Source organism: Fundulus heteroclitus, unplaced genomic scaffold, assembly GCF_011125445.2.
Source record: "Fundulus heteroclitus isolate FHET01 unplaced genomic scaffold, MU-UCD_Fhet_4.1 scaffold_427, whole genome shotgun sequence".
NCBI lineage: Eukaryota > Metazoa > Chordata > Actinopteri > Cyprinodontiformes > Fundulidae > Fundulus > Fundulus heteroclitus.
Genome location: NW_023396843.1, coordinates 1,054 through 25,226, shown reverse-complemented (window position 1 = coordinate 25,226; position 24,173 = coordinate 1,054). Strand labels below are relative to the sequence as shown.

General features: G+C 49.1%; 1 long non-coding RNA gene across 1 annotated transcript; it reads right to left on the bottom strand.

Moving 5' to 3' along the window:
* Positions 1-10,946: 10,946 nt before the first annotated feature.
* On the bottom strand, positions 10,947-23,957 carry LOC118560392. The gene is made up of 3 exons (XR_004929306.1): positions 23,794-23,957; positions 17,603-17,776; positions 10,947-11,047 (listed from the first exon to the last, which is right to left on the bottom strand). It is a non-coding gene; the product is annotated as an uncharacterized LOC118560392 (long non-coding RNA).
* Between the last annotated feature and the right edge of the window lie 216 nt (positions 23,958-24,173).

Below are 24,173 nucleotides of genomic sequence, written 5' to 3'. Positions count from 1 at the left end.
CCCGGTTCTGAAGTCCTCACTAAGACTAAGAACGTAGAGAACATGGACCCGGTTCTGAAGTCCTCACTAAGACTAAGAACGTAGAGAACATGGACCCGGTTCTGAAGTCCTTCCACTAAGACTAAGAACGTAGAGAACATGGACTCGGTTCTGAAGTCCTCACTAAGACTAAGAACGTAGAGAACATGGACCCGGTTCTGAAGTCCTCACTAAGACTAAGAACGTAGAGAACATGGACCCGGTTCTGAAGTCCTCACTAAGACTAAGAACGTAGAGAACATGGACTCGGTTCTGAAGTCCTCACTAAGACTAAGAACGTAGAGAACATGGACCCGGTTCTGAAGTCCTCACTAAGACTAAGAACGTAGAGAACATGGACCCGGTTCTGAAGTCCTCACTAAGACTAAGAACGTAGAGAACATGGACCCGGTCCTGAAGTCCTCACTAACACTAAGAACGTAGAGAACATGGACCCGGTCCTGAAGTCCTTCCACTAAGACTAAGAACGTAGAGAACATGGACCCGGTCCTGAAGTCCTCACTAAGACTAAGAACGTAGAGAACATGGACCCGGTTCTGAAGTCCTTCCACTAAGACTAAGAACGTAGAGAACATGGACCCGGTTCTGAAGTCCTTCCACTAAGACTAAGAACGTAGAGAACATGGACTCGGTTCTGAAGTCCTCACTAAGAATAAGAACGTAGAGAACATGGACCCGGTTCTGAAGTCCTTCCACTAAGACTAAGAACGTAGAGAACATGGACTCGGTTCTGAAGTCCTCACTAAGACTAAGAACGTAGAGAACATGGACCCAGTTCTGAAGTCCTTCCACTAAGACTAAGAACGTAGATGACATGGACCCGGTTCTGAAGTCCTCACTAAGACTAAGAACGTAGAGAACATGGACTCGGTTCTGAAGTCCTCACTAAGACTAAGAACGTAGAGAACATGGACCAGGTTCTGAAGTCCTTCCACTAAGACTAAGAACGTAGAGAACATGGACCCGGTCCTGAAGTCCTCACTAACACTAAGAACGTAGAGAACATGGACCCGGTCCTGAAGTCCTCACTAAGTCTAAGAACGTAGAGAACATGGACCCGGTTCTGAAGTCCTCACTAAGACTAAGAATGTAGAGAACATGGACCCGGTTCTGAAGTCCTTCCACTAAGACTAAGAACGTAGAGAACATGGACCCGGTTCTGAAGTCCTCACTAAGACTAAGAACGTAGAGAACATGGACCTGGTTCTGAAGTCCTTCCATGGCTCCCTGGATCTCAGAGAATAGACTTTAAAATCCTTCTATTAGTCTATAAATCCCTGAATTAGCACCTAAATACATCACAGACTTGTTATCAGCGTATAAACCCTCCAGACCACTCAGGTCTTCTGGCTCCAGCCTGCTCTGCAGAACCAGAACCAGAACTAAACAAGGAGAAGCAGCATTTAGTTCCTATGATCCACTGATCTGGAACAAACTTCCAGAAAACTGTAAAAGTGCTGAAAGCCTGAGTTCCTTTAAATCGAGATTAAAAACACATTTGTTTAAAATTGCCTTTCACTGTTCTAGTTAAACTGTTTTACTGTTTTTCCCTATTTGCTTTTATTCTATTTTCTATCTGCATTTTATTCCTACTTGCTTTTATTTTGCTCTATTTTAATCATGTAAAGCACTTTGCATTGTCTTTGTACTGAATTGTGCTATATAAATAAATTTGCCTTGCCTTGCCTATCCGGATCTTAACAACTATTGATTCATAATTCTGCCCTATTCATTCCACTTTATATCTTATACCATCTCACACAAAAGTTACCACCCCACCACCACCTTGTCTTTCCTTTTTATCATTCCTAATTGTTGTTTATCCAGGAATTATAAAATCTAATTGGGGCTTAAGCCAAGTTTCCTGAATGTAAATCAGATGAGGCTTAATTATCAGATCAGAAATGTATTTCTTAAACTCTAGACCATCACTAATGAGACTTCTTTCCTTCCACTGGAATATAACTAACATGAAGAAGGGCCACCACTGCATGATTGAGGCAGAGAAGATTGTGTCTCATTCAGTTTCTCCTTAATTGATTCCCAGCTAGCATTCTTAAAATCAAGATACTTTTGGGCTGCCTTCACAATTATTTGATTTTTTCTGTTTTCCTTTGAGCAGTGTAATTTATAACCTCCACCATAAATAAACCAAATGCTCTTTCTTCAGGAGTAGAGTGTCATCTTTAATCTTGTTGCCTTCAGACAATCAGAACTTCCTTCTTCTAGCCCTGTCACTTTCTTTGGCTGCATCATTGGTGGAACAGGCACTTTTTTAGCTGCTTCTGCATCAGTGATCCCAGCAGTGATTTTAACTTTCTGTACTTCCACAGCTCTTTTACTAGCTACACATCCCCTGAAACCTGAACTATGTCCACCTCCACCATTACAACATCTCAAAGGAGCTCCTTCCTCACATTTCCATACTCATCATCACCAGCACATCTCCCACACTTCTGTTTCCCTGCATTCTGCCGCCACATGTCCACATCTTTGACATTTAAAGCACCGCAGTGGTGGAGGAATAAATGGTTTAACATCAGAACTCATTTATCCCACAAACACTTTGTCTGCTAGAGTTTTCTCTTCAAACTTTAGCATGATAGAAAAACTATCACTCCTTTCTCTATTTTTGTTTCTTTTCAACCGTTTGACTTCAACTACTTTCCCTCCTGATAAATTAGATTTAATGTCATCAACATCAGGAGAAATAACCTGAAATAAAACCGCACACATATTTCCTGTTATCTAACATTCTCCCCTCACATTCTCACCTAGGACTTTTTATATGCAGAGCCCTTTCTTTTTGTTTAACATCATTACAAATGATCAGCAAAGATCCATCCCTCAACACTTTAACATTTCTCACTTTTCCAACCAGTGAGTTGATTTCTTTAGTAAGTTTGATCAGATTCCACTTACCAAAGGACACACCCTCTTTGACCGTTTAAGACTATTTTAAACTCTGTCATCACAACTGTTTCTCCTTCAGCCTCAGAAACAGACCATTCTCTTTGTTGTCTTGATTTTCTGCCTTTGTGTTTAGCTTATTGAGTTTACCATACTCCTTCATTTGATCCCTGGTAAGATGGCGATGTGGGCACACGTATTATTCTGAGCTCCATCTACGCAGCCCTCAAGCTGCTACTTAAACTGGCCTTTACTCATCATTTCATCCACAAGGTGAAGCCCAACATCCACGCTCTAAAGTAAGGGGAAAAATAAGAGTTTATAAAAGATGCCAGCTGTTGATAAGAAAGATTTTAGTGGAGAAACTATGAACAAATGGAGATTAATGCAGATAAATGAAGTATTTTAATGATTCCACAGCCATAAAAACATGATGTGATGGAGAATATTTCATGTAAACTGACTTTAGGAGCTGAAGCTCCCAGAAGCAGAACCTGCTACTGTGACATGTTGTGTCTGAGTGTTTTAGTCAGTAAAATCCTTGCAGAGCTTCTAAAAGTGCTGAAGCATCAATCAGGGATTATAGATTTGTTCCTGTCACACAGATTCCAGGAGCTGAAATTGACTTTTCTAAACTGGCTTGAATCCCCTCTGAGCCGCTTCACATGAGGGGCATTTCTACACACTGGGGGTCCCAATGCTGTCCGCTTCTGACCTGAGATCAGGGCTCAGACTCAGTTACACAGAGAGACAACATTAAAAACTGGCTCCAAGTCCAGGAACAAACTCAGCAAAGATTTATTACAATACAAGATCTGAACTTTGCTTTTCAGCTCAATTACATCCACTTATTCAATTATTTTAACATCATCCTGTAGAAAATGGAGAAAAACTGACCTGATGAAGGTTTAAAGAGATTAAAAACCTTCAAATAAATGAAACATCAGCATTTTAGTTCTTCTCTCTTCCTCTTCCTCAGTTCTGGATAAAAGCTGCAACTCTAAACTGAAATTCTGCTCATTGTTTCATGTTTTCTGCTGATTATTGAATAAATGCTGACAGGAAGTTAGAAAAAGAAAGAAACTTTAAGTGGAGCAAAGCAGAGAAGAAGAAAGCAGACTTTACCATGAAGATCCTCAGTGTGGATCAGTAGAATATCAGCCAGATGTCTGCAGTTTAGTGTCAACACAACTTTCACATCACAGATATCAGAACTAAAACATGGAGTCTGACCTCAGTGTCTGTAGTTTGCAGAGGGGAGTCTGGAGGAAACCACAGAGCTCCTTCACTCCACCATCTTTCAGGTCTTTGTTGTCACTCAGGACCAGTTCTGTCAGATGGGACGGGTTGGACTTCAGGGCAGAGAACAGATGTTTACAGCTGATCTCTGACAACCTGCAGCGCTCCAATCTGAATAAAGAATGAAAGATGTGAGCTGAAGCCACCAGGATGCAGGTTAAAACTGAAACATGAACAAATAAATGATCAAATGTAGAAAATGAATGTCCCTGAATGTAAAAGTGCCAGAAACATGATGAACTGATGTCTGATATGTGATCCAGTAGAACTGATTTAAAGAGTTAAAGCCAGCACAACCAGAACATGTTATCATGACGTGTGAAGGTCCAGATCAAGGTGTGGTTCTCAGCAGTGGCGGCTGCTGATGAAGATGTTCTGGGCTTAGGGTTGGGGGGGGGGGGCACTAGAGCTTGGAGATTAGCAGCCAACAATAAACTCTCCTTGAACATAAATCCATCCATGATCACTTGCTGCTGCTGGATATTTAAGTCTGATGGCTCTGGCGTCTGTTTAAAATGCTGCTGTCTTCTAGTCTGGCTCAGGGTTCTGCTAGAACAGTGGTTCTCAGAGCCACAATGTTCTAAACATGGATCATTTAACAGAGTTTCAGCTCACATTGTTCTGGATTCATCTTCAAGCTAAAGCAGCAGCCTTGGCGCTTTATGCCGCTGCTGTGAGCCTGTTGTGGGTGTGGATCAGAAGCTGCTGGTCCCGCAGCAGAGGAGCAAAATGCTGAGTCAGCTTCAGCACCTTTATGTGGAGAGACATGTGGTGTGGCCACTTCTCTGCCACTACCTGGGACAGACACCTTCCTCCCAGCCTGACAGCGTCTGTGAACACCGGGACGTGTGACTCTGGTCTGCTGAGGGCAACTCCCTCTGACACAGTGGGGGGGTTTCCCCAGTGGGCCAGGTGGGCTCCCACTGACGGAGGGACTGCAGTCATCCTCTGCCTCTTCTGGCCACAGGGTCTCTGCACAGGCGGGTGAAGCATCTCTGCAGGCAGGCGCCTCCTATGAAGCAGAGCCAGCGGAAGCAGCAGGTGGGCCGCTGACGTCATCCCCAGCAGCCGCATGACGGACAGAGCTGTCACTGTGTGGAGGTGTGACCCGGCGGAGCAGCGCTGACAGCGTCTGCTCTGGGCTCTCATGGTGGCCCAGTTTAGCTCCTAGCAGCTGGGACGCAGAACACAACCTTTTAGCACTTTATGGAGAACCCACTTCTGTCAGCTGTGGAGCCAGAGCTCTGGTCTGCACCGCCGCTTCCTCTCTGGACCGAGCCAGCAAGAGCAGGTGGTCCACATAAAAGAGGATTCTCATCCCTGCAGAGCGCAGCGGCATCTGGAGAACGTGCGTGGAACCAGAGAGGAACCCAACGGCAGGTTGTAGTGACAGGGAATCCCCTGGAAGGAGAAGCGCAGATACTTCCTGTGTTTGGGGATGATGGAACATGGAAGTAGTCCTTCAGATCTATGGAGGAGAACCAGTGGTTCTGGAGAACGTTCTCCAGCAGCTGTCTGACTGTCAGCATGTGGAACCGTCTCTCTCTGATCAGAACCAGTAAATAAAGGCAATAGAACCCCGTGGAGAACCCTGGAAATGACGTCTTTATCCAGGAGTTCCTGCAGTTCTGACAGGAGAGCATCGCTCTGCTCTGGAGACGCTAGAACCGTCTCCATGACTCCTCTGAACCGTGGAGGAGGAGAGAGGAGGTGCAGCGCTCTTCTCTGGAGACGCTAGAACCGTCTCCATGACTCCTCTGAACCGTGGAGGAGGAGAGAGGAGGTGCAGCGCTCTGCTCTGGAGACGCTAGAACCGTCTCAATGACTCCTCTGAACCGTGGAAGAGGAGAGAGGAGGTGCAGCGCTCTTCTCTGGAGACGCTAGAACCGCCTCCATGACTCCTCTGAACCATGGAGGAGAGAGGAGGTGCAGCGCTCTGCTCTGGAGACGCTAGAACCGTCTCCATGACTCCTCTGAACCATGGAGGAGAGAGGAGGTGCAGCGCTCTGCTCTGGAGACGCTAGAACCGTCTCCATGACTCCTCTGAACCGTGGAGGAGGAGAGAGGAGGTGCAGCGCTCTTCTCTGGAGACGCTAGAACCGTCTCCATGACTCGTCTGAACCGTGGAGGAGGAGAGAGGAGGTGCAGCGCTCTGCTCTGGAGACGCTAGAACCGTCTCCATGACTCCTCTGAACCGTGGAGGAGAGAGGAGGTGCAGTGCTCTGCTCTGATGACGCTAGAACCGTCTCCATGACTCCTCTGAACCGTGGAGGAGAGAGGAGGTGCAGCGCTCTGCTCTGGAGACGCTAGAACCGCCTCCATGACTCCTCTGAACCGTGGAGGAGAGAGGAGGTGCAGTGCTCTGCTCTGATGACGCTAGAACCGTCTCCATGACTCCTCTGAACCGTGGAGGAGAGAGGAGGTGCAGCGCTCTGCTCTGGAGACGCTAGAACCGTCTCCATGACTCCTCTGAACCGTGGAGGAGAGAGGAGGTGCAGCGCTCTGCTCTGGAGATGCTGGAACCGTCTCCATGACTCCTCTGAACCGTGGAGGAGAGAGGAGGTGCAGCGCTCTGCTCTGGAGATGCTAGAACCGTCTCCATGACTCCTCTGAACCGTGGAGGAGGAGAGAGGAGGTGCAGCGCTCTGCGCTGGAGACGCTAGAACCGTCTCCATGACTCCTCTGAACTGAGGAGGAGAGAGGAGGTGCAGCGCTCTGCTCTGGAGACGCTAGAACCATCTCCATGACTCCTCTGAACCGTGGAGGAGGAGAGGAGGTACAGCGCTCTGCTCTGGAGACGCTAGAACCGTCTCCATGACTCCTCTGATCCGTGGAGGAGAGAGGAGGTGCAGCGCTCTGCTCTGGAGATGCTGGAACCGTCTCCATGACTCCTCTGAACCGTGGAGGAGAGAGGAGGTGCAGCACTCTGCTCTGGAGACGCTAGAACCGTCTCCATGACTCCTCTGAACCGTGGAGGAGAGAGGAGGTGCAGCGCTCTGCTCTGGAGACGCTAGAGCCGTCTCCATGACTCCTCTGCACCGTGGAGGAGAGAGGAGGTGCAGAACTCTGCTCTGGAGACGCTAGAACCGTCTCCATGACTCCTCTGAACCGTGGAGGAGGAGAGAGGAGGTGCAGCGCTCTGCTCTGGAGACGCTAGAACCGTCTCCATGACTCCTCTGAACCGTGGAGGAGGAGAGAGGAGGCGCAGCGCTCTGCTCTGGAGACGTTAGAACCGTCTCCATGACTTCTCTGAACCGTGGTGGACAGAGGAGGTGCAGCGCTCTGCTCTGGAGACGCTAGAACCGTCTCCATGACTCCTCTGAACCGTGGAGGAGGAGAGGAGGTGCAGCGCTCTGCTCTGGAGACGCTGGAACCACCTCCATGACTCCTCTGAACCGTGGAAGATAGAGGAGGTGCAGCGCTCTGCTCTGGAGACACTAGAACCGTCTCCATGACTCCTCTGAACCGTGGAGGAGGAGAGAGGAGGTGCAGCGCTCTGCTCTGGAGACGCTAGAACTGTCTCCATGACTCCTCTGAACCGTGGAGGAGAGGGGAGGTGCAGCGCTCTGCTCTGGAGACGCTAGAACCGTCTCCATGACTCCTCTGAACCGTGGAGGAGGAGAGAGGAGGTGCAGCGCTCTGCTCTGGAGACGCTAGAACCGTCTCCATGAATCCTCTGAGCCGTGGAGGAGGAGAGAGGAGGTGCAGCGCTTTGTTCTGGAGATGCTAGAACCGTCTCCATGACCCCTCTGAACCGTGGAGGAGAGAGGAGGTGCAGCGCTCTGCTCTGGAGACGCTAGAACCGTCTCCTTGACTCCTCTGAACCGTGGAGGAGGAGAGAGGAGGTGCAGCGCTCTGCTCTGGAGACGCTAGAACCGTCTCCATGACTCCTCTGAAACGTGGAGGAGAGAGGAGGTGCAGCGCTCTGCTCTGGAGACGCTAGAACCGTCTCCTTGACTCCTCTGAACCGTGGAGGAGGAGAGAGGAGGTGCAGCATGGAGCCTCTGGTGATCAGTCTGTGAGAAGGAGAGGAGGAGGAAAGAGGGAGGAGAGAATGAGGAGAGGAGGAGAGAGGGAGGAGAGAATGAGGAGAGGAGGAGGAGGAGAGAAGAAGGAGGAGAGAGAGAGGAGAAAGGGAGGGGAGGCTGATGGAGGAGCACAGGGTGGAGGAGGCTGATGGAGGAGGCTGAAGGAGGAGCAGAGGGAGGAGGCTGATGGAGGAGCAGAGGGAGGAGGAGGCTGATGGAGGAGCAGAGGGAGGAGGCTAATGGAGGAGCAGAGGGAGGAGGCTAATGGAGGAGCAGAGGGAGGAGGAGGCTGATGGAGGACGCTGATGGAGGAGCAGAGGGAGGAGGCTGATGGAGGAGGAGGCTGATGGAGGAGCAGAGGGAGGAGGCTGATGGAGGAGGCTGATGGAGGAGCAGAGGGAGGAGGCTGATGGAGGAGGCTAAAGGAGGAGCAGAGGGAGGAGGCTGATGGAGGAGGAGGCTGATAAATAATAATAATAATAATAATACATTTTATTTCAAGCGCCTTTCAAAACACTCAAGGTCACTGTACATGTAAAAACAATAAATGGTAAAAGCAGTCGTCATAATTAAAAGAAACAACACAAATTACACAGAGGAAAGTGATATAAAATCATAATGAAAAGGCAATCTTGAACATGTGGGTTTTGAGTTTTGATTTGAACACGGGTAAAGACTCGGTGCTGCAGATGTCAGGGGGGAGAGAATTCCAGAAAAAGCTCTGCTCCCCATGGTGCTAAGACGGGCTGAAGGAACAACTAAGTGAGTGGTAGAAGAAGATCTAAGTATGCGGGAGGGAGTAGAAATCTGAAGTAAATCAGAAAGGTATGGAGGGGAGAGATAGTGAATAACTTTAAAAGTAAGTAGGAGGATTTTGAACTGAATTGTGAACTTCACAGGTAGCCAGTGGAGCTGCTGCAGGACTGGGGTGATGTGATGAAAAGAGGAGGTTCTAGAAATGATGCGAGCTGCTGAGTTTTGTACTGACTGAAGCTTGTGAATGGATTTTTGAGGAAGACCGAAAAGAAGAGAATTACAGTAATCGATGCGGGAAGTGACCAGACTATGAACAAGAGTGCAGGTGGAGCTAGGGGAGAGAGAGGGGCGAAGGCGATTGATATTGCGTAAGTGAAAGTAAGCGGAGCGGGTAAGGTTGTCAATGTGAGAGGAGAAGGACAAGGTGCTATCAAGGATGACACCCAGACTCTTGACCTGAGGTGAAGGGGAAATTATGGAGTTGTCAAATGAAAGAGAGAAACTGTCAGCTTTGGATAAAGTAGATTTTGTTCCCACTAAGAGGATTTCTGTCTTGTCATTATTCAATTTAAGAAAGTTGGAGGTGAACCAGGATTTTATTTCGGTTAAGCAGGAGATTAATTAAGGAGGTGGGAGTGAACAGTTTGGTGTACAAGAAAGATAGAGCTGGGTGTCATCCGCATAACAGTGAAAATTGATGTTGAATTTCCTAAAGATATTGCCAAGGGGGAGAATGTAGATGATAAAGAGTAGGGGTCCTAGAACAGAGCCTTGGGGAACACCGGTGGTAACTGGAGAGGAGTTGGAAGGATATGACTTAATCTGAACAAACTGAGTGCGGCCAGAAAGATAGGATTGAAACCAGGCTAGGGGAGAATGAGTGATGCCAATTATATAAAGTCGATGGAGTAGGGTAGAGTGTGAAACTGTGTCAAAGGCTGCGCTTAGATCAAGAAGAATGAGGATGGAAATTAGACCAGAGTCAGCTGCTATTAAAAGATCATTGGTTATTGTTAAGAGGGCGGTTTCAGTGCTATGACGGGGACGGAAGCCAGACTGGAACTGTTCATAAAGCTTGTTGTGAGTTAAGTGAGAATGAAGTTGAGAAGTGACTGTTTTTCCATTATTTTTGAAATAAAAGGTAAATTTGAAATTGGCCTGAGATTATTGTAATTGTTGGGAACTAGTCCAGGTTTCTTCACAATAGTAGTGATAATAGCAGTTTTGAAAAGAGATGGAACAATTCCAGAACCAAGAGAGGAGTGAATGATGGCAGTTATGAAGGGGAGAAGAGCGTGGAGGCAGGATTTGACCAGGGCAGACGGAATGGGATCAAGTGGGCAGGTGGAAGATTTAGATTTGTTGATAAAATCAGATGGAAGTCCAGGAACAAACTCAGCAAAGATTTATTACAATACAAGATCTGAACTTTGCTTTTCAGCTCAATTACATCCACTTATTTAATTATTTTAACATCATCATGTAGAAAATGGAGAAAAACTGACCTGATGAAGGTTTAAAGAGATTAAAAACCTTCAAACAAATGAAACACCAGGATTTTATTTCTTCTCTCTTCCTCTTCCTCAGTTCTGGATAAAAGCTGCAACTCTAAACTGAAATGCAGCTCATTGTTTCATGTTTTCTGCTGATTATTGAATAAATGCTGACAGGAAGTTAGAAAAAGAAAGAAACTTTAACTGGAGCAAAGCAGAGAAGAAGAAAGCAGACTTTACCATGAAGATCCTCAGTGTGGATCAGTAGAATATCAGCCAGATGTCTGCAGTTTAGTGTCAACACAACTTTCACATCACAGATATCAGAACTAAAACATGGAGTCTGACCTCAGTTTCTGTAGTTTGCAGAGGGGAGTCTGGAGGAAACCACAGAGCTCCTTCACTCCACCATCTTTCAGGTCGTTGTTACTCAGGTCCAGTTCTGTCAGATGGGACGGGTTGGACTTCAGGGCAGAGACCAGAGACGCCCAGCTGATCTCTGACAAACTGCAGTTCATCAATCTGAATAAAGAATGAAAGATGTGAGCTGAAGCCACCAGGATGCAGGTTAAAACTGAAACATGAACAAATAAATGATCAAATGTAGAAAATGAATGTCCCTGAATGTAAAAGTGCCAGAAACATGATGAGCTGATGTCTGATATGTGATCCAGTAGAACTGATTTAAAGAGTTAAAGCCAGCAGAACCAGAACATGTTATCATGACGTGTGAAGGTCCAGATCAAGGTGTGGTTCTCAGCAGTGGCGGCTGCTGATGAAGATGTTCTGGGCTTAGGGTTGGGGGGGGGGCACTAGAGCTTGGAGATTAGCAGCCAACAATAAACTCTCCTTGAACATAAATCCATCCATGATCACTTGCTGCTGCTGGATATTTAAGTCTGATGGCTCTGGCGTCTGTCTAAAATGCTGCTGTCTTCTAGTCTGGCTCAGGGTTCTGCTAGAACAGTGGTTCTCAGAGCCAGAATGTTCTAAACATGGATCATTTAACAGAGTTTCAGCTCACATTGTTCTGGATTCATCTTCAAGCTAAAGCAGCAGCCTTGGCGCTTTATGCCGCTGCTGTGAGCCTGTTGTGGGTGTGGATCAGAAGCTGCTGGTCCCGCAGCAGATGGAGGAGCAAAATGCTGAGTCAGCTTCAGCACCTTTATGTGGAGAGACATGTGGTGTGGCCACTTCTCTGCCACTACCTGGGACAGACACCTTCCTCCCAGCCTGACAGCGTCTGTGAACACCGGGACGTGTGACTCTGGTCTGCTGAGGGCAACTCCCTCTGACACAGTGGGGGGGTTTCCCCAGTGGGCCAGGTGGGCTCCCACTGACGGAGGGACTGCAGTCATCCTCTGCCTCTTCTGGCCACAGGGTCTCTGCGCAGGCGGGTGAAGCATCTCTGCAGGCAGGCGCCTCCTATGAAGCAGAGCCAGCGGAAGCAGCAGGTGGGCCGCTGACGTCATCCCCAGCAGCCGCATGACGGACAGAGCTGTCACTGTGTGGAGGTGTGACCCGGCGGAGCAGCGCTGACAGCGTCTGCTCTGGGCTCTCATGGTGGCCCAGTTTAGCTCCTAGCAGCTGGGACGCAGAACACAACCTTTTAGCACTTTATGGAGAACCCAGTTCTGTCAGCTGTGGAGCCAGAGCTCTGGTCTGCACCGCCGCTTCCTCTCTGGACCGAGCCAGCAAGAGCAGGTGGTCCACATAAAAGAGGATTCTCATCCCTGCAGAGCGCAGCGGCATCTGGAGAACGTGCGTGGAACCAGAGAGGAACCCAACGGCAGGTTGTAGTGACAGGGAATCCCCTGGAAGGAGAAGCGCAGATACTTCCTGTGTTTGGGGATGATGGAACATGGAAGTAGTCCTTCAGATCTATGGAGGAGAACCAGTGGTTCTGGAGAACGTTCTCCAGCAGCTGTCTGACTGTCAGCATGTGGAACCGTCTCTCTGTGATCAGAACCAGTAAATAAAGGTAATAGAACCCCGTGGAGAACCCTGGAAATGACGTCTTTATCCAGGAGTTCCTGCAGTTCTGACAGGAGAGCAGCGCTCTGCTCTGGAGACGCTAGAACCGTCTCCATGACTCCTCTGAACCGTGGAGGAGAGAGGAGGTGCAGTGCTCTGCTCTGGATGACGCTAGAACCGTCTCCATGACTCCTCTGAACCATGGAGGAGGAGAGAGGAGGTGCAGCGCTCTGCTCTGGAGACGCTAGAACCGTCTCCATGACTCCTCTGAACCGTGGAGGAGAAGAGAGGAGGTGAAGCGCTCTGCTCTGGAGACGCTAGAACCGTCTCCATGACTCCTCTGAACCGTGGAGGAGGAGAGAGGAGGTGCAGCGCTCTGCTCTGGAGACGCTAGAAACCGTCTCCATGACTCCTCTGAACCGTGGAGGAGAGAGGAGGTGCAAGCGCTCTGCTCTGGAGACGCTAGAACCGTCTCCATGACTCCTCTGAACCGTGGAGGAGAGAGGAGGTGCAGCGCTCTGCTCTGGAGACGCTAGAACCGCTCTCCATGACTCCTCTGAACCATGGGAGGAGAGAGGAGGTGCAGCGCTCTGCTCTGGAGACGCTAGAAACCGTCTCCATGACTCCTCTGAACCATGGAGGAGAGAGGAGGTGCAGCGCTCTGCTCTGGAGACGCTAGAACCGTCTCCATGACTCCTCTGAACCGTGGAGGAGAGAGAGGAGGTGCAGCGCTCTTCTCTGGAGACGCTAGAACCGTCTCCATGACTCTTCTGAACCGTGGAGGAGGAGAGAGGAGGTGCAGCGCTCTGCTCTGGAGACGCTAGAACCGTCTCCATGACTCCTCTGAACCGTGGAGGAGAGAGGAGGTGCAGTGCTCTGCTCTGATGACGCTAGAACCGTCCTCCATGACTCCTCTGAACCGTGGAGGAGAGAGGAGGTGCAGCGCTCTGCTCTGGAGACGCTAGAACCGTCTCCATGACTCCTCTGAACCGTGGAGGAGGAGAGAGGAGGTGCAAGCGCTCTGCTCTGGAGATGCTGGAACCGTCTCCATGACTCCCTGAAACCGTGGAGGAGAGAGGGAGGTGCAGCGCTCTGCTCTGGAGATGCTAGAACCGTCTCCATGACTTCCTCTGAACCATGGAGGAGGAGAGAGGAGGGTGCAGCGCTCTGCGCTGGAGACGCTATAACCGTCTCCATGACTCCTCTGAACTGAGGAGGAGAGAGGAGGTGCAGCGCTCTGCTCTGGAGACGCTAGAACCATCTCCATGACTCCTCTGAACCGTGGAGGAGGAGAGGAGGTACAGCGCTCTGCTCTGGAGACGCTAGAACCGTCTCCATGACTCCTCTGATCCGTGGAGGAGAGAGGAGGTGCAGCGCTCTGCTCTGGAGATGCTGGAACCGTCTCCATGACTCCTCTGAACCGTGGGAGGAGAGAGGAGGTGCAGCACTCTGCTCTGGAGACGCTAGAACCGTCTCCATGACTCCTCTGAACCGTGGAGGAGAGAGAGGAGGTGCAGCGCTCTGCTCTGGAGACGCTAGAACCGTCTCCATGACTCCTCTGCACCGTGGAGGAGAGAGGAGGTGCAGAAGCTCTGCTCTGGAGACGCTAGAACCGTCTCCATGACTCCTCTGAACCGTGGAGGAGGAGAGAGGAGGTGCAGCGCTCTGCTCTGGAGACGCTAGAACCGTCTCCATGACTCCTCTGAACCGTGGAGGAGGAGAGAGGAGGCGCAGCGCTCTGCTCTGGAGACGTTAGAACCGTCTCCATGACTCCTCTGAACCGTGGTGGACAGAGGAGGTGCAGCGCTCTGCTCTGGAGACGCTAGAACCGTCTCCATGACTCCTCTGAACCGTGGAGGAGGAGAGGAGGTGCAGCGCTCTGCTCTGGAGACGCTGGAACCGCCTCCATGACTCCTCTGAACCGTGGAGGATAGAGGAGGTGCAGCGCTCTGCTCTGGAGACACTAGAACCGTCTCCATGACTCCTCTGAACCGTGGAGGAGGAGAGAGGAGGTGCAGCGCTCTGCTCTGGAGACGCTAGAACTGTCTCCATGACTCCTCTGAACCGTGGAGGAGAGGGGAGGTGCAGCGCTCTGCTCTGGAGACGCTAGAACCGTCTCCATGAATCCTCTGAGCCGTGGAGGAGGAGAGAGGAGGTGCAGCGCTTTGTTCTGGAGATGCTAGAACCGTCTCCATGACCCCTCTGAACCGTGGAGGAGAGAGGAGGTGCAGCCTCTGCTCTGGAGACGCTAGAACCGTCTCCATTGACTCCTCTGAACCGTGGAGGAGGATAGAGGAGGTGCAGCGCTCTGCTCTGGAGACGCTAGAAACCGTCTCCCATGACTCCTCTGAACTGTGGAGGAGAGAGTGATGTGCAGCGCTCTGGCTCTGGAGAAGCTAGAACCAGTCGCCAGTTGACTCCTCTGAACCGTGGAGGATGAGAGAGGAGGGTGCAGCATGGGAGACTCTGGTGATCATCTTGAGAAGGAGAGGAGGAGGAAAGCAGGGAGTGAAGATGAGGAGAAGGAGGAGAGAGGGAGGAGAGAATGAGGAGAGGATGAGGGGAAGAAGAATGAGGAAGAGAGAGAGGAGAAAGGGAGGGGAGGCTGATGGAGGAGCACAGGTGGAGAGGCTGATGGAGGTCGATGTAGGATGCTGAAGGAGGAGCAGGGGAGAGGCTGATTGTAGGAGCGATGGAGGAGGAGGCTGATTGGAGGAGGCTAATGGAGGAGCAGAGGGAGGAGGCTAATGGAGGAGCAGAGGGAGGAGGAGGCTGATGGAGGACGCTGATGGAGGAGCAGAGGGAGGAGGCTGATGGAGGAGGAGGCTGATGGAGGAGCAGAGGGAGGAGGCTGATGGAGGAGGCTGATGGAGGAGCAGAGGGAGGAGGAGGCTGATGGAGGAGGCTAAAGGAGGAGCAGAGGGAGGAGGCTGATGGAGGAGGCTGATGGAGGAGGAGGCTGATAAATAATAATAATAATAATAATAATAATACATTTTATTTCAAGCGCCTTTCAAAACACTCAAGGTCACTGTACATGTAAAAACAATAAATGGTAAAAGCAGTCGTCATAATTAAAAGAAACAACACAAATTACACAGAGGAAAGTAATATAAAATCATAATGAAAAGGCAATCTTGAACATGTGGGTTTTGAGTTTTGATTTGAACACGGGTAAAGACTCGGTGCTGCAGATGTCAGGGGGGAGAGAATTCCAGAAAAAGCTCTGCTCCCCATGGTGCTGAGACGGGCTGAAGGAACAACTAAGTGAGTGGTAGAAGAAGATCTAAGTATGCGGGAGGGAGTAGAAATTTGAAGTAAATCAGAAAGGTATGGAGGGGAGAGATTGTGAATAACTTTAAAAGTAAGTAGGAGGATTTTGAACTGAATTGTGAACTTCACAGGTAGCCAGTGGAGCTGCTGCAGGACTGGGGTGATGTGATGAAAAGAGGGGGTTCTAGAAATGATGCGAGCTGCTGAGTTTTGTACTGACTGAAGCTTGTGAATGGATTTTTGAGGAAGACAGAAAAGAAGAGAATTACAGTAATCAATGCGGGAAGTGACCAGACTATGAACAAGAGTGCAGGTGGAGCTAGGGGAGAGAGAGGGGCGAAGGCGATTGATATTGCGTAAGTGAAAGTAAGCGGAGCGGGTAAGGTTGTTAATGTGAGAGGAGAAGGACAAGGTGCTATCAAGGATGACACCCAGACTCTTGACCTGAGGTGAAGGGGAGATTATGGAGTTGTCAAATGAAAGGGAGAAACTGTCAGCTTTGGCTAAAGTAGATTTTGTTCCCACTAGGAGGATTTCTGTCTTGTCATTATTCAATTTAAGAAAGTTGGAGGTGAACCAGGATTTTATTTCGGTTAAGCAGGAGATTAATGAAGGAGGTGGGAGTGAAGAGTTTGGTGTACAAGAAAGATAGAGCTGGGTGTCATCCGCATAACAGTGAAAATTGATGTTGAATTTCCTAAAGATATTGCCAAGGGGGAGAATGTAGATGATAAAGAGTAGGGGTCCTAGAACAGAGCCTTGGGGAACACCGGTGGTAACTGGAGAGGAGTTGGAACGATATGACTTAATCTGAACAAACTGAGTGCGGCCAGAAAGATAGGATTGAAACCAGGCTAGGGGAGAATGAGTGATGCCAATTGTATAAAGTCGATGGAGTAGGGTAGAGTGTGAAACTGTGTCAAAGGCTGCACTTAGATCAAGAAGAATGAGGATGGAAATTAGACCAGAGTCAGCTGCTATTAAAAGATCATTGGTTATTTTTAAGAGGGCGGTTTCAGTGCTATGACGGGGACGGAAGCCAGACTGGAACTGTTCATAAAGCTTGTTGTGAGTTAAGTGAGAATGAAGTTGAGAAGCGACTGTTTTTTCCATTATTTTTGAAATAAAAGGTAAATTTGAAATTGGCCTGAGATTATTGTAATTGTTGGGATCTAGTCCAGGTTTCTTCACAATAGGAGTGATAATAGCAGTTTTGAAAAGAGATGGAACAATTCCAGAACCAAGAGAGGAGTGAATGATGGCAGTTATGAAGGGGAGAAGAGCGTGGAGGCAGGATTTGACCAGGGCAGACGGAATGGGATCAAGTGGGCAGGTGGAAGATTTAGATTTGTTGATAAAATCAGATGGAAGTCCAGGAACAAACTCAGCAAAGATTTATTACAATACAAGATCTGAACTTTGCTTTTCAGCTCAATTACATCCACTTATTCAATTATTTTAACATCATCATGTAGAAAATGGAGAAAAACTGACCTGATGAAGGTTTAAAGAGATTAAAAACCTTCAAATAAATGAAACATCAGGATTTTATTTCTTCTCTCTTCCTCTTCCTCAGTTCTGGATAAAAGCTGCAACTCTAAACTGAAATGCAGCTCATTGTTTCATGTTTTCTGCTGATTATTGAATAAATGCTGACAGGAAGTTAGAAAAAGAAAGAAACTTTAAGTGGAGCAAAGCAGTGAAGAAGAAAGCAGACTTTACCATGAAGATCCTCAGTGTGGATCAGTAGAATATCAGCCAGATGTCTGCAGTTTAGTGTCAACACAACTTTCACATCACAGATATCAGAACTAAAACATGGAGTCTGACCTCAGTGTCTGTAGTTTGCAGAGGGGAGTCTGGAGGAAACCACAGAGCTCCTTCACTCCACCATCTTTCAGGTCGTTGTCTACTCAGGTCCAGTTCTGTCAGATGGGACGGGTTGGACTTCAGGGCAGAGACCAGATGTTACAGCTGATCTCTGACAAACTGCAGTTCATCAATCTGAATAAAGAATGAAAGATGTGAGCTGAAGCCACCAGGATGCAGGTTAAAACTGAAACATGAACAAATAAATGATCAAATGTAGAAAATGAATGTCCCTGAATGTAAAAGTGCCAGAAACATGATGAACTGATGTCTGATATGTGATCCAGTAGAACTGATTTAAAGAGTTAAAGCCAGCAGAACCAGAACATGTTATCATGACGTGTGAAGGTCCAGATCAAGGTGTGGTTCTCAGCAGTGGCGGCTGCTGATGAAGATGTTCTGGGCTTAGGGTTGGGGGGGGGGGCACTAGAGCTTGGAGATTAGCAGCCAACAATAAACTCTCCTTGAACATAAATCCATCCATGATCACTTGCTGCTGCTGGATATTTAAGTCTGATGGCTCTGGCGTCTGTCTTAAAATGCTGCTGTCTTCTAGTCTGGCTCAGGGTTCTGCTAGAACAGTGGTTCTCAGAGCCACAATGTTCTAAACATGGATCATTTAACAGAGTTTCAGCTCACATTGTTCTGGATTCATCTTCAAGCTAAAGCAGCAGCCTTGGCGCTTTATGCCGCTGCTGTGAGCCTGTTGTGGGTGTGGATCAGAAGCTGCTGGTCCCGCAGCAGAGGAGCAAAATGCTGAGTCAGCTTCAGCACCTTTATGTGGAGAGACATGTGGTGTGGCCACTTCTCTGCCACTACCTGGGACAGACACCTTCCTCCCAGCCTGACAGCGTCTGTGAACACCGGGACGTGTGACTCTGGTCTGCTGAGGGCAACTCCCTCTGACACAGTGGGGGGGTTTCCCCAGTGGGCCAGGTGGGCTCCCACTGACGGAGGGACTGCAGTCATCCTCTGCCTCTTCTGGCCACAGGGTCTCTGCGCAGGCGGGTGAAGCATCTCTGCAGGCAGGCGCCTCCTATGAAGCAGAGCCAGCGGAAGCAGCAGGTGGGCCGCTGACGTCATCCCCAGCAGCCGCATGACGGACAGAGCTGTCACTGTGTGGAGGTGTGACCCGGCGGAGCAGCGCTGACAGCGTCTGCTCTGGGCTCTCATGGTGGCCCAGTTTAGCTCCTAGCAGCTGGGACGCAGAACACAACCTTTTAGCACTTTATGGAGAACCCAGTTCTGTCAGCTGTGGAGCCAGAGCTCTGGTCTGCACCGCCGCTTCCTCTCTGGACCGAGCCAGCAAGAGCAGGTGGTCCACATAAAAGAGGATTCTCATCCCTGCAGAGCGCAGCGGCATCTGGAGAACGTGCGTGGAACCAGAGAGGAACCCAACGGCAGGTTGTAGTGACAGGGAATCCCCTGGAAGGAGAAGCGCAGATACTTCCTGTGTTTGGGGATGATGGAACATGGAAGTAGTCCTTCAGATCTATGGAGGAGAACCAGTGGTTCTGGAGAACGTTCTCCAGCAGCTGTCTGACTGTCAGCATGTGGAACCGTCTCTCTGTGATCAGAACCAGTAAATAAAGGTAATAGAACCCCGTGGAGAACCCTGGAAATGACGTCTTTATCCAGGAGTTCCTGCAGTTCTGACAGGAGAGCAGCGCTCTGCTCTGGAGACGCTAGAACCGTCTCCATGACTCCTCTGAACCGTGGAGGAGAGAGGAGGTGCAGTGCTCTGCTCTGATGACGCTAGAACCGTCTCCATGACTCCTCTGAACCATGGAGGAGGAGAGAGGAGGTGCAGCGCTCTGCTCTGGAGACGCTAGAACCGTCTCCATGACTCCTCTGAACCTTGGAGGAGAGAGGAGGTGCAGCGCTCTGCTCTGGAGACGCTAGAACCGTCTCCATGACTCCTCTGAACCGTGGAGGAGAGGGGAGGTGCAGCGCTCTGCTTTGGAGATGCTAGAACCGTCTCTATGACTCCTCTGAACCGTGGAGGAGAGAGGAGGTGCAGCGCTCTGCTCTGGAGACGCTAGAACCGTCTCCATGACTCCTCTGAACCGTGGAGGAGAGAGGAGGTGCAGTGCTCTGCTCTGATGACGCTAGAACCGCCTCCATGACTCCTCTGAACCGTGGAGGAGAGAGGAGGTGCAGCGCTCTGCTCTGGAGACGCTAGAACCGTCTCCATGACTCCTCTGAACCGTGGAGGAGAGAGGAGGTGCAGCGCTCTGCTCTGGAGACGCTAGAACCGTCTCCATGACTCCTCTGAACCGTGGAGGAGAGAGGAGGTGCAGCGCTCTGCTCTGGAGACGCTAGAACCGTCTCCAACCGTGGAGGAGGAGAGAGGAGGTGCAGCGCTCTGCTCTGGAGACGCTAGAACCGTCTCCATGACTCCTCTGAACCGTGGAGGAGAGAGGAGGTGCCGCGAACTGCTCTGGAGACGCTAGAACCGTCTCCATGACTCCTCTGAACCGTGGAGGAGAGAGGAGGTGCAGAGCTCTGCTCTGGAGACGCTAGAACCGTCTCCATGACTCCTCTGCACCGTGGAGGAGAGAGGAGGTGCAGAACTCTGCTCTGGAGACGCTAGAACAGTCTCCATGACTCCTCTGAACCATGGAGAGAGAGGAGGTGCAGCTTCTGCTCTGGGAGACGCTAGAACCGTCTCCATGACAGCGCTGAACCGATGAGGAGAGAGGAGGTGTAGCGATCTGCTCTGGAGACGCTAGAACCGTCTCCATGACTCCTCTGAAACCGTGGAGGAGGAGAGAGGAGGTGCAAGCACTCTGCTCTGGAGACGCTAGAAAACCGTCTCCATGACTCCTCTGAAACCGTGGAGTAGAGAGGAGGTGCAGAGCTCTGCTCTGGAGACGCTAGAACCGTCTCCATGACTCCTCTGAACCATGGAGGAGGAGAGAGGAGGTGCAGCGCTCTGCTCTGGAGACGCTAGAACCGTCTCCATGACTCCTCTGAACCATGGAGGAGAGAGGAGGTGCAGCGCTCTGCTCTGGAGACGCTAGAACCGTCTCCATGACAGCGCTGAACCGATGAGGAGAGAGGAGGTGTAGCGATCTGCTCTGGAGACGCTAGAACCGTCTCCATGACTCCTCTGAACCGTGGAGGAGGAGAGAGGAGGTGCAGCACTCTGCTCTGGAGACGCTAGAACCGTCTCCATGACTCCTCTGAACCGTGGAGGAGAGAGGAGGTGCAGTGCTCTGCTCTGGAGACGCTAGAACCGTCTCCATGACTCCTCTGAACCGTGGAGGAGAGAGGAGGTGCAGTGCTCTGCTCTGGAGACGCTAGAACCGTCTCCATGACTCCTCTGAACCGTGGAGGAGAGAGGAGGTGCAGCGCTCTGCTCTGGAGACGCTAGAAACCGTCTCCATGACTCCTCTGAAACCGTGGAGGAGGAGAGAGGAGGTGCAGCGCTCTGCTCTGGAGACGCTAGAACCGTCTCCATGACTCCTCTGAACCGTGGAGGAGGAGAGAGGAGGTGCAGCGCTCTGCTCTGGAGACGCTAGACCCGGTCTCCATGACTCCTCTGAACGTGGAGGAGGAGAGAGGAGGTGCAGCGCTCTGCTGGAGACGCTATAGAACCGTCTCATGATCCTTTGAACCGAGAGGAGGAGGAGGAGAGAGGTGCAGCGTTGGGAGCCTCTGGTTGAATCAGTTGTGAGAAGGAGAGGAGGAGGGATGAGGGACAAGAGGGAGGAGAGAATGATGGAGAGGAGGAGAGAGGAGGAGAGGAAGAGGAGGAGAGGAGGAGGAGGAGAGAAGCAGGAGGGAGAGAGAGAGGAAGAACGGGAGAGGAGGATGAGGAGGAGCAGAGCGTGGGAGGGAGGCTGATGGAGGAGGCTAAAGGAGGAGCAGAGGAGGAGGCTGATGGAGGAGCAGAGGGAGGAGGAAGGCTGATGGGAGGACGCTGATGGATGGAAGCGAGCGCGAGGAGGGCTGATGGAGGAGGAGGTGATGGAGGAGGAGGGCCTCATAAATAATAATAATAATAGTAATTAATAATACTCATATAATAATAATCATAATACATTTTATTTCAAGCGCCTTTCCAAACACTCAAGGTCACTGTACATGTAAAACAATAAATGGTAAAAGCAGTCGTCATAATTAAAAGAAACAACACAAATTACACAGAGGAAAGTAATATAAAATCATAATGAAAAGGCAATCTTGAACATGTGGGTTTTGAGTTTTGATTTGAACACGGGTAAAGACTCGGTGCTGCAGATGTCAGGGGGGAGAGAATTCCAGAAAAAGCTCTGCTCCCCATGGTGCAGAGACGGGCTGAAGGAACAACTAAGTGAGTGGTAGAAGAAGATCTAAGTATGCGGGAGGGAGTAGGAATCTGAAGTAAATCAGAAAGGTATGGAGGGGAGAGATTGTGAATAACTTTAAAAGTAAGTAGGAGGATTTTGAACTGAATTCTGAACTTCACAGGTAGCCAGTGGAGCTGCTGCAGGACTGGGGTGATGTGATGAAAGGAGGGGGTTCTAGAAATGATGCGAGCTGCTGAGTTTTGTACTGACTGAAGCTTGTGAATGGATTTTTGAGGAAGACCGAAAAGAAGAGAATTACAGTAATCAATGCGGGAAGTGACCAGACTATGAACAAGAGTGCAGGTGGAGCTAGGGGAGGGAGAGGGGCGAAGGGCGATTGATATTGCGTAAGTGAAAGTAAGCGGAGCGGGTAAGGTTGTTAATGTGAGAGGAGAAGGACAAGGTGCTATCAAGGATGACACCCAGACTCTTGACCTGAGGTGAAGGGGAGATTATGGAGTTGTCAAATGAAAGAGAGAAACTGTCAGCTTTGGCTAAAGTAGATTTTGTTCCCACTAGGAGGATTTCTGTCTTGTCATTATTCAATTTAAGAAAGTTGGAGGTGAACCAGGATTTTATTTCGGTTAAGCAGGAGATTAATGAAGGAGGTGGGAGTGAAGAGTTTGGTGTACAAGAAAGATAGAGCTGGGTGTCATCCGCATAACAGTGAAAATTGATGTTGAATTTCCTAAAGATATTGCCAAGGGGGAGAATGTAGATGATAAAAGAGTAGGGGTCCTAGAACAGAGCCTTGGGGAACACCGGTGGTAACTGGAGAGGAGTTGGAACGATATGACTTAATCTGAACAAACTGAGTGCGGCCAGAAAGATAGATTGAAACCAGGCTAGGGGAGAATGAGTGATGCCAATTGTATAAAGTCGATGGAGTAGGGTAGAGTGTTAAACTGTGTCAAAGGCTGCACTTAGATCAAGAAGAATGAGGATGGAAATTAGACCAGAGTCAGCTGCTATTAAAAGATCATTGATTATTTTTAAGAGGGTGGTTTCAGTGCTATGACGGGGACGGAAGCCAGACTGGAACTGTTCATAAAGCTTGTTGTGAGTTAAGTGAGAATGAAGTTGAGAAGCGACTGTTTTTTCCATTATTTTTGAAATAAAAGGTAAATTTGAAATTGGCCTGAGATTATTGTAATTGTTGGGATCTAGTCCAGGTTTCTTAACAATAGGAGTGATAATAGCAGTTTTGAAAAGAGATGGAACAATTCCAGAACCAAGAGAGGAGTGAATGATGGCAGTTATGAAGGGGAGAAGAGCGTGGAGGCAGGATTTGACCAGGGCAGACGGGATGGGATCAAGTGGGCAGGTGGAAGATTTAGATTTGTTGATAAAATCAGATGGAAGTCCAGGAACAAACTCAGCAAAGATTTATTACAATAGAAGATCTGTACTTTGCTTTTCAGCTCCATTACATCCACTTATTTAATTATTTTAACATCATCATGTAGAAAATGGAGAAAAACTGACCTGATGAAGGTTTAAAGAGATTAAAAACCTTCAAATAAATGAACACATAGTATTTTATTTCTTCTCTCTTCCTCTTCCTCAGTTCTGGATAAAAGCTGCAACTCTAACTGAAATGCAGCTCATTGTTTCATGTTTTCTGCTGATTATTGAATAAATGCTGACAGGAAGTTAGAAAAAGAAAGAAACTTTAACTGGAGCAAAGCAGAGAAGAAGAAAGCAGACTTTACCATGAAGATCCTCAGTGTGGATCAGTAGAATATCAGCCAGATGTCTGCAGTTTAGTGTCACACAACTTCACATCACAGATATCAGAACTAAAACATGGAGTCTGACCTCAGTGTCTGTAGTTTGCAGAGGGGAGTCTGGAGGAAACCACAGAGCTCCTTCACTTCACCATCTTTCAGGTCGTTGTTGTTACTGAGGTCCAGTTCTGTCAAATGGGACGGGTTGGACTTCAGGGCAGAGACCAGATGTTCACAGCTGATCTCTGACAAACTGCATTCCTGCAATCTGAATAAAGAATGAAAGATGTGAGCTGAAGCCACCAGGATGCAGGTTGAAAAAAACTGAAACATGAACCAAATAAATGATCAAATGTAGAAAATGAATGTCCTGAATGTAAAAGTGCCAGAAACATGATGAACTGATGTCTGATATGTGATCCAGTAGAACTGATTTTTAAAGAGTTAAAAGCCAGCAAGAACCAGAACATG